The sequence below is a fragment of the Echiichthys vipera genome (assembly GCF_963691815.1).
Source record: "Echiichthys vipera genome assembly, chromosome: X".
Classification (NCBI taxonomy): domain Eukaryota; kingdom Metazoa; phylum Chordata; class Actinopteri; order Perciformes; family Trachinidae; genus Echiichthys; species Echiichthys vipera.
In genome coordinates, this window is record NC_139825.1 from 9,235,641 (window position 1) to 9,245,978 (window position 10,338).

Genomic DNA, 10,338 nt, shown 5'->3' on the forward strand with positions numbered 1-10,338 from the left:
GTGGGAGAAAGAGGGGAGGGTTGGGTCAGAGTTTGAGAGTACAGTAGACAACGAAGGTCTAGTCCGTGATTGGTACAGCTGTCTCTGACTGTTCTGCCTACAGCCGCACCACATTTCATTTTCATATGTATCAAAAGTTCTTTATATTCCTTTTTAAACACCACAAACTGTGTGAGTACATTGCTACAGGCCTGCGTGTGTGTGTATATGTGTGCACTACAAGGTCTGCCATTGTTGCCATGGTGACGCAGTGGGCATGGAGACGGAGGTGGCAGGTTGGGGTCAGGCACAGCGGGGTGCGGAGCTGAGATTAACTGTGACTTTGACTCTGGAGAGAGGAGAATAAAACAGCAGGCTATCAAGGACTGACATGACCTCCATCTCTCCACTCCCCCGGCTACTGGCAGCACATCCAACAGAAACTTTTCATTCTCCAACGTTTTGGCTGCTCTGTTAACTCTTGCTCAGCGTCCCAGGAGATATGTGTGTTTGTGTGTGTCCATCACTAAGAAGTCATTTACAGACACAGCACAATGCTCAGGACGTTTCAGACCCCGAATAAAATGGTTTCAATGGTAATATTTAACAGATTGACTTGAGGAGATCCCCTAATAATAATCACACAGGCTCCCTCTCCCTCCCTGTGGAGGACTTTGAGGTGTTACAGTACAAGACAAGGTCAAACTGTAGCTGTCAGTTCCATCTCAGCGCTGTCCGGCCTCTTGTCTAATACCAACCTTGTGTTAGTGGGACACAGCGCTCCATTGTTTTGGGGGCTGTTCTGACGGATGCCTGGCCGATGACTTCAGCTCCGCTATGAACTGTCTCCTTATTCTCCTATAGGACTGGGGATCACAGCCGTACCGGCCTGGGCATGGGACCACAGCTGAGACGGAAGCAGAAGTCCAGTAAGATGCTGGACATGTATAGCTGTGGAGGAAGACAGATCTATAGAGAGGGACTTACTGGAAACACATGTTGTTTCAGACTGGACTTTTAATTATAGGTTTTGATTAAACACAATTATTATAAAAAGCTTATGGTTACATTAATCATTTATATAGCATTTTTCTAGTCTTGGCGACCCCTCAAAAAGCTTCATAACACAAGTCAGCATTCACACCACATTCATACAGTGGTGCCACTGGCCATCAAGTGCTATAAACATTCACATATACTGCAGTATTCACATTCACACACACCATCAGGAGTAATTTGAGGTATGTTGGTCACTTTGACATCTATACTGCAGGGGCTACGGCATCAAACCAACGACCTTCTGGTTCCGGCTGTCTTCATCCACTGTTCATACATATACCTACGAAAGTTATGGAGGATGATTGGGGTGAACATAATAACCTTTTTTTGGTACCATCGACAAATTTTGACAATGGAAATGCAAAAATAACTGTTCTTTTGTATAACAAACTGAACTGAACTTGTTGAGAATATATTGTCAGGTAAGTGAACAACTCTAACTCCTAAACCCCAGCTGCTTTTACAGAGAATAGAGGTTGATGGATTGACATCCTACCTGCATGGCAGTTAGTTTACACTGTTTAATTATACAGCCTTCTGGGAATTTAATGCGTTTGAAAAACTAACTGCTTAAACTTTAGCCTACATTACAATGTCTAAGGGTAGAAAGTGTTGTATGCAGTACTGAAAAGCAGCAAACTTGTGAATAGAGATACAATTTATTAAGTTTCATTTAATCATTTACTGGTGCTTTCCAATATTACTGATATACAGTAGTTTTACTGCTAGTATTTTCCAGTCCTGTTTTGAGATGTAATGGTCAGGCTATACTGTTACATTTGGATTGCGCCTTTATAAGAATGAGTTACTCAGCAGTGTGCGTGAGGATGAAAGTTATGTTTCTGCCAAGGAAGCCTGGCTGTTTGTTTAGCGCTGTGGGGAGGAGCTAATGGGCCTGAATAAACTACAACGCTAACGGCTGAATCACATTTTTTTTTACTGGCCCTCAAGAAACAGGATGTAGAAATAATGATTCTAATGCACAGTTTCACTGAGAGGACCTGCTTTCGGTCACAGTGTGGAAGGTGAGTAGGGCAGTTTGTGAAATGTTAGCCCATGAGAAGGCATTAGCTGCTCTTTGGGGAAGTTCACAGTATTTGATATATGGCATTACTCCTTTCAGGCACCTCCAGTCCCCATTCCTCACTATCTGTACCTTCCTCTCCAAATCTCCAGCTCTCAGCCTGCAGGCAGCTGGCTAACACCCATAAGCCCCTAGGGGAGCAGCTGGGATTCTTGGAGGCCCTTTTGTCCCATCAAATGAAGACGTCTCCTCAGGTTGTTACGGGGAAGGCAGGCCGGACGATGCTTGGCTCACTGCCACACACTTACAAAGAGGCAGAATAAAGGTGGAAGTTTAAAGTTGGTATATGGAAAGATGTTAAACACACAACAGAAGAGAAAAAGGCTGTATGTGACTAAATGTGTATAAGTTGGTGGGACAGAAGGCAAAAAAAGGAAGTGAATAAGACTGAGGGGGAGATTCTCCTTCACCAGACAGCAGGTACATGACACATTTTTGAAATAGCAGCCAATAAAAAGGTGGCAAAGAGTGTGAGAAAGGTTTTGTAGACACTAGTATCTAAACAGTGGGCCAAACGCTCCCAGCCAGTGTTAACACCTTGTCAATTACAGGGCGGAGATGTCTTCTTCCACAAGTTCAATTTAATTTAGCTTCTAAGTGACTTTTGCCTTGTAAGTGTATACTAGGCGTGGAGTGGGACACAAAAATCCACCGGGACAATTCTGACTGCACCGGCCCACAACCGGCCCAACCCATCAGAGCCCACTGATCTGTACTGACTGAGACTGTTGTTATTCTGACACGAGTTAAATGACAGCTCTCTGTGTGTGTGTGTGTGTGTGTGTGTGTGTGTGTGTGTGTGTGTGTGTGTGTGTGTGTGTGTGTGTGTGTGTGTGTGTGTGTGTGTGCGTGTGTGTGTGTGTGTGTGTGTGTGTGTGTTTGTGTGTGTGTGTGTGTGTGTGTGTGTGTGTATGTGTGTGTGTAAAACACCGCCCAACTGAGGAGGAACTTTGAAGAACTCAGCTCAAATGTTTTGCTAATTCTCAACAATGTCAAAGCTTGAGCTAACTGTTTTCCTGTCCACTCACCTGCAGCACTAGTTGACGCCTGGTTGTTTCGGAATAAATCTGTGATTTTTGACCATTTTGATGCACTCTCCTCCAGCATCTGCTTCTTCTTCATTCTGGCCTTTTCAGCCCCTCCTTTCTCCTTTCTCTTCTTTCCCTCCATCAGGTGGAACTGAGCAAATCAAACACGCAAATCCGATTCCTTTACCACTGTAAGAAAATCCACTACTCCAACCATGCCCTCTTTCTCTCGGTCTGACAGCCGCTCATTCATCCCCATTCGTTCATTGGATAAATGCGGAGCGATCATTGGAGCGATACGCAGTTCCCATTTCCCATGAGGCTTTGCTCTGACCATTCTACATTAATTCATGAACAAAAAACATGTTCAATCGTTGCCCATTTTATCATCAAGATCAAGATAGGAGGCTAAACAAAAATCAGTAGGCTGGATGAATGAGAGTGAGTGTGACACTGTAGCAACCATGAGTGAGATGTAGAGACACAACAAGTGTTAGATATAGAGGTTGGGGTATCTTTGGTTATACTTTGTAGAGATATTGGAGATTTTCACAGGAACAGGCTTTATGCTTAAGAGTTTTTCGGTTCATTTGAGTTTATTGGCCGCTAGCCGACCGGGAAATCTCCCAATCCTCCCAAAGGCCCCTCCACACTTGGTGTATATGGTGCTTTTAAAAAGGCTTCTGAGTGTTTATCTTTGCTAAATGTACTGACATTAAACAAATCAAATTTCATGGATGGATTGTATTTTTCAACCTAAAGCACTCTTTCATACACAACAAAATAACAATAAAATAATATGAACACACCAATACAAAAACTCAATGAATACATTTCTCATAAACAAAACAAATGAAATCTTACATGTTCAAAAAGCATTATATATCTTATTCAATCCTATACCACTTCTCCATCATAAATTAATTTATAAATGCTATGATACTTCATCATATATACACATTTACAAACATATAGGCCCTACATAATTACACACATACACATACATATATAACATACAGACATGTATCACCCTGTACTGATAACCTAACCCTTACACCTTTGGAAAAATATATTTGCTTGAGCTGAGTAATTTTAAATTAGTGATGTTTCACATCCAAATATTCCACAGTTTCGACCCACAGAACGCAATACAATCTCTTCATAGTTTTAGAAATAAAAAGGTTCTTTACCTTAAACTTTCCTCAAATTATAATCACGCTCCCTGCCAAAGAACAGTTACCTCTTTGTAAATTATCTTTGCTTAGAATTTGTCTTGTTGTTCCCCTGACTGCAGTGCTCCTTGTCAGCTTTGCACATGTATTATATGAAGGTTCCAGCAGGTTTTGTGGTCTAATATCACACCAGGAGATTTAATTTCATATACTTTCATATAAATATATAAAGTTACTGTGTTGATCTGCATCGCCAGCTACACACCAAAGCATGGCAGGAGACATCTCCATCTTTCCATAATACAGTCAGACACTTCTGATAACAATCTGAGCCTTTCAGAGTGAGTCCGGTTCACAGCGGCCAGGATGCAGTGCCCCACTCAATACTGGACACATTTAAAAAACAAAAGAAGTTGTTTCCATTAGTCACTTACACAGGAATACATGGGGGAATAGGATCCGGGTTTAAAAAAAAACTAAATTCCCCTTTAACCATCATCTTAAATCTCTTGTTGGTTTCCTTTTATCTCCTAAAAATTATTGAAATCTAAATATGTTTTATTCTGTTTTGCGGTATTTGCAAATTAGACAGGTCTTAGGAAGTCCCACTTTGCTACTTCCCTATATTTGTATTGGATCCAGACCACAGACATCCCCTTGAGTGAAAACATCCAGCACATAACACAGTCCCTGACCAAGGATGGGTGGATGTGGGTAAACGTGCTGTTTCCAAGCAGGTGGCACATATTTCAATAGGAGAAGTGAAGAATTCCACTTACTTCTCTCCTGTAATTTGAAAAGAAGGAAAGTGGAGATAAAGAGAGGGGTGAAGTACATCTACTCTTGTGCTGTACCTAAGTGAAAATGTTGACATACTTCCGTTATAGGCTATGCTATTGATCGCCACTATATTTCAGAGAGAAATTATTGATAATACAGTTTATATAGCACTTGAAAAAAACTAAAAGGACTGTACATTCACATTACTCATTACAGGTAAAGTAATAATAATACTGTGCGTGTAATAATAATAATAATAATACTGTGTTGAAGATGTGTTGAAGATGGAGAGTGTGTGGCGGTAGAGACAGGTCGAGGGGCTGGTTAAGGCAAGATGGCAGGAGAATGGCGTTCATAGCCCCTGGTCCTTGTGCTGTGTAGCGAGGGCTGGGAGGAATGCTTGTCTTTTCTTTTCTTTCTCTCAGTGAGTGGAGCCTCAGAAGACTGCTGTATAACAGTGGATTAGGTCCCACATTCCCTTTTTAATCTCTCTATAGTCAGCCTCAGCTGTTCACCCTCAGGCCTTTGCTCGTCCACCTCCCATTGCCTGTCTGTTGATATTGGGCTTGTATACAACACACACACACACACACACACACACACACACACACGCACATACACACAGGCACACACACACACACACACACACACACACACACACACACACACACACACACACACTATGACCATAAACACGCACCAAAAACCCATCACTCAAGTTTCATCGCAAATTGGGACTGAAGGTCATCTCAACCAAATATTTGCAGCACTGTGCTCCCATCACTGTGTTGATGGTATCACCTGATTCGAACGGGGTGTTATCAGTGGATTCAGCCTTGTTTGCGTTAGAAGGGCCTGCTACATCTAACAGTAGGTTCAAAAGGACGTTATCATACATACTTACATACAAAACGGTCGCCATTAGCTTTGTCTTGACCCTTCAGCATTACTTTTTAATGATCTCGGACCCCCGTTGTGAATTCAAACAAAACTAACGTTACTTGGTTAGGTTTAGGCAACTAAACAATGTGGCCAGGTTCAGGAAAAGATTGTGGTTTGGGATAAAATTTTAACACTCATGGCATCAGTTAAGAAAATTAGGTAAGAAGGTTTCAAGGTTTCAAACTTCTCTCACACGCAGAGTTTTCAGTCTTTAAATACTCCCTACCATTGTAGCTCTTTATAATCATCTACAGAGTGGTGGTCGAGCAGTTGAGAGGATAAGTGCTTCCCCTTACCAATAGAATAGGTGAAAATTGCGTACACGGCCATACTGCCTCATATGGTAGTGATAATAATAATAATAATAATTTAAGGCAAACCAATTTGGACTGAACTGCATCTTTTTGAATGATGAACTCACAATTTTAACGAGAAGCATGGGATTGTGCTTCGCTGAGGATCATTATCATTCTCCGTATGTTTAGCTTGTCATTCAATATCGACTTCCTGCTCACAGTGAACAAATATGATTGTGAACGTGATTGCGTTTTTTTGTGGCAGTTGACAGTTTATGGCAGATAACGACTGCTTTGAAAATGGATATTGAATATAATATGTGGTTTATTGAACTTACCTTTATATTTTTTATTCTCCTTATTTACCTATAATTACTTTTGGAATAATGATATTTGTTAAATTAACATTTTAAAAAGATCTCACGTACCCCCTGCAGTACTCTACATACCCCACTTTAGAAACACTGCTGTTGGCTATATATTGGATCAACACTATACATAACTCTTAGACCACTTTTTAATTGTTTCACATTTAGTTCTTCTAAAGCTACAAAGGAGAAAAAAAAGACAATTTAGTTTTCCTAGTGTGATGCAATTAAAATTGGCATTAAAATCATTTGATTGAAACCCGGTATGTGTTCCCAAATCCAGCTAACTTTATATCCACAGGTGGGCCTACTGCAGGGTGAGAGTAAGCTGTTCTGCAACAGAGGAACTCAGAGGCCCCACTCCAGACCAGAAAGGCTTACTTTCTGGGGACCCTGTTAAAAGCAGTCATTTTCTGGAGCCCTGTGTTAAACTTAGGCTACAATAAAGCTCTTTCCGGCTCCAGATAAATGCACACCCATAAGAGGAGCCCTCCCCACGACTGCCAGCACTGTAGCACCACTAAAAGGCTTCCTGCTCCCCTCTTACCTTCATGTCCCTGACTTTTTTCAGGGATAAGATAAGCACAGTGCTTTCATGAGTTCAGGGAACTGAAAAAAAGCCTTAACATGTAGGTGCAAGAGATTTGGTTCCAGCAAGTGTATGGTACAAGAGGAGTAATGAGGTGCCAAGAGGATGTGGGCAGGAAGAGATTGACGGAAGAAGACAAAAGCTGCATAATGTTTTGTTTGTATTGTGGATAAAGAGAAGAATGGGAGAAGATAGAGTATAAATAGAGAGTATTTAGACTCAAATTCAGATCCCTAATTATTGTTCACACCATGCGAAAAAATAGTTTCCTCAAAATTAAAAAAAAAACGTACTAACTTTTTTCTCAAGATTTACACTTCCAGTCTTCCGGACATTGTGTTCCTAAAATAAGAGAGAAGAACACAAAAACTAACCTTCATAATGAAATAATCTTTGTAATCTTATAGTCTTTAACATTCTGATGAGCAGGGCAGCACAGTGGTGAAGCAGTAGTGCTGTCACCTCACAGCAAGAGGGTTAAGGGTTCCAACCAGTCTCCTCGTCCCTTTCCAAAGCTGAGCTTTGCTTGATGGAGTTTTTTTTTTAAATAATTGTCTGTGTGTCAGTGAAGAAATGCAGTGTCCGTTGATGTTTGTTACCAGCCGTGACAGTGATGCTGATATTGTTTTCACCCTGTGAGTCTGTGTGCGTGAGTGTGTGTGTGTGCCATCATGGTAAAATGTGATACTGCAGACACCCAGTGGAGCAGGAACTACCACAGAGGAGGTTTTGACAATTATTTACAAATCAATTATGTAACTTTTCCCCTCACTTTGGAACAAGCTTTGTAGATATCAAACACAAAGTGACGCCCCCAGTCCAATATTTAAACATACAAAAAGACATCATTTTGGAGGATTGTGGTTTCATTTCTGCCGGGGTCAACCAGCGGCCTACAGCAGAACTACAGTATACTCTGTCAAAGCAGTATGGTGAAAAACAGAGGAAAAGGGTCAAGACGGACAAAAGAAGAAATGGGGAACAAAGGGAGGAGGAAGAGCAGAGAAAGCCTGCTAGGGCTAATTAGAATGATAGTGGGGGGCCAGAGCATATAGAGGAAACTGGAAGGGGTCGGTGGGAGTGGTACATGGAGAAGGAGGGGGTGGTGGGGTGAGAGGGAGGAGAGTGTTGGGAACAAGACCCGGGCCTTCCCCACACTAGGAGGATGCTAGGTAACGGCTGGTGCCTCTCACTGTAGACTTAAAATCCCTAGATCAAGCTGGCAAAATGTCCCATGGACCAGAGCTTCTCTGCTAGAAGAAATACATTTTCCCAGGAAACCAGACAGCCACTATACCATACTGCTACTCATGCAGCCACGCAAGCAGAGTGTAAAATCAGCCGGGTCCCTCCATGTCGATTCTAGTTACAGTAGCTCTATGGTGGTGAAAACCCCTGGGAGGTCCTCTGTCGTTGGGAACTCTCGCCTCTTGTTAGCCACTACATAGCTACGGTCTTTGATCAGCTCAGCTGACTCTTAAGCTCAGCTTAGTGCTGCAGGGGTCAGGAAAATCTGGGGAGAGGTAAGAGGTGGGGAGAAACGATGGAGAAAGGGAGTAACTGGTGGCACCCACTGAACCATGTATCCTCTGATGAGGAGTTTGAAGAAAGGAAGAGGAAGAAGGAAAGACAGGAAGGTGATGGGGGACAAGCGGTTTGGAGGGTAAATGGGTGGAGAGGATGGAACGGAGGGGTTCCCTTCCATTCCTCTCCTGACAGTCACATGCTTCACTACTACCATCACCAGAAGGCGCTGACCCAACAGCTGAACTGAAGCCAGGCATGAAAGCAAGGTTGACCATGGTGAGTTTAGGAAACAGTGGGATGAAAAGAATTCGTAGAAGGCACTGTCGCTGTACGGCATTAGGTACAACACTTTGGAACATTCATGGAAAGTGCTCTAACCAACCCCTCACAGCATTTTTAAGTATCCAAAATGACACAATCAAAACAATAAGGACATCAGTCAACCACAATAACCCAAGCATTCAACTCTCAAAATGTTTTCCTCCTCCACATTCTCAATGTGTTTTTTGTGTGTCGCAGCACTTGATGCTGCCGTGTAGTTTGGGGGTAAAATACACTCTGTTCAACTTCATAATGAGCAGAGCCAACAGTTTCTCCAGGGGCACTGAGCCCGACCAGAGGAGCTCTCCTTAGGGCACAGATTTCATACATTTCTGTGCTCTGTTTGTATTCATTCAGATACCACCTTCTCAACACAAAAGGCTTGACATACTGTAATTAAAGTTTACTGGAGAGCACTACAAGGGAGGGAGTACTGCTAACTCGTGTGCAAGTCTGCATCCCAAGTGATATTTAGTATCTTCAAGATGTATGACTGCATACAGATTTCCTTCATGTGACATCAAAGTGAAGCTGCTTCACTGAAAAATTCTTTAAATAGACTAATCCACAAGCTGCCTGTTGTGTAAAATAATTATCCTCCAATAGTGTTTACATGTCAACATGTGTCTCGCTGTAACCCTGACAACACCAGCTAATCTGATACGCTCCTAATGTCTTAATTGTGTGTGCATGGGTATGAGACTTTACTTACCACATTTGCTGGTTTCCTGTTTGGGCAGAATCATATCCAAGAGACTAGAACTAAAAGTATACTGAAGGCTGAATCCCCATTCATAATAGTAGTGGAGCTCACACTGACACTACAGGGATCTGGGGTAAAGTCAGATAAAGTGATGGACGTACTATAACATGTCACCAGTATTAATGTCATTTAACTCTAACTTAAAGTATTAACTAAAGTTCTAAATAAACATGTTTGATATTATTGGCCATACTGATACTTGTCAAAAACCTTCATGTTCCCATTCCTTGTGTCATATAGTGCTGTTTTATAAACCAGGCTTTCAACTATTAACCTGGAAGTGCTCCAGGATTAAAAGCAACAAAGTCTGTGTAGGGAGGAGGTCAGGTGGTGGATGAGTCAAACAAACACCAGACTTTCACCCAGGAGGCCACAGTTGTTCATGTCCCGTCCATCACTGTAGATAAGTTTCAAACTCACTTATTTTATT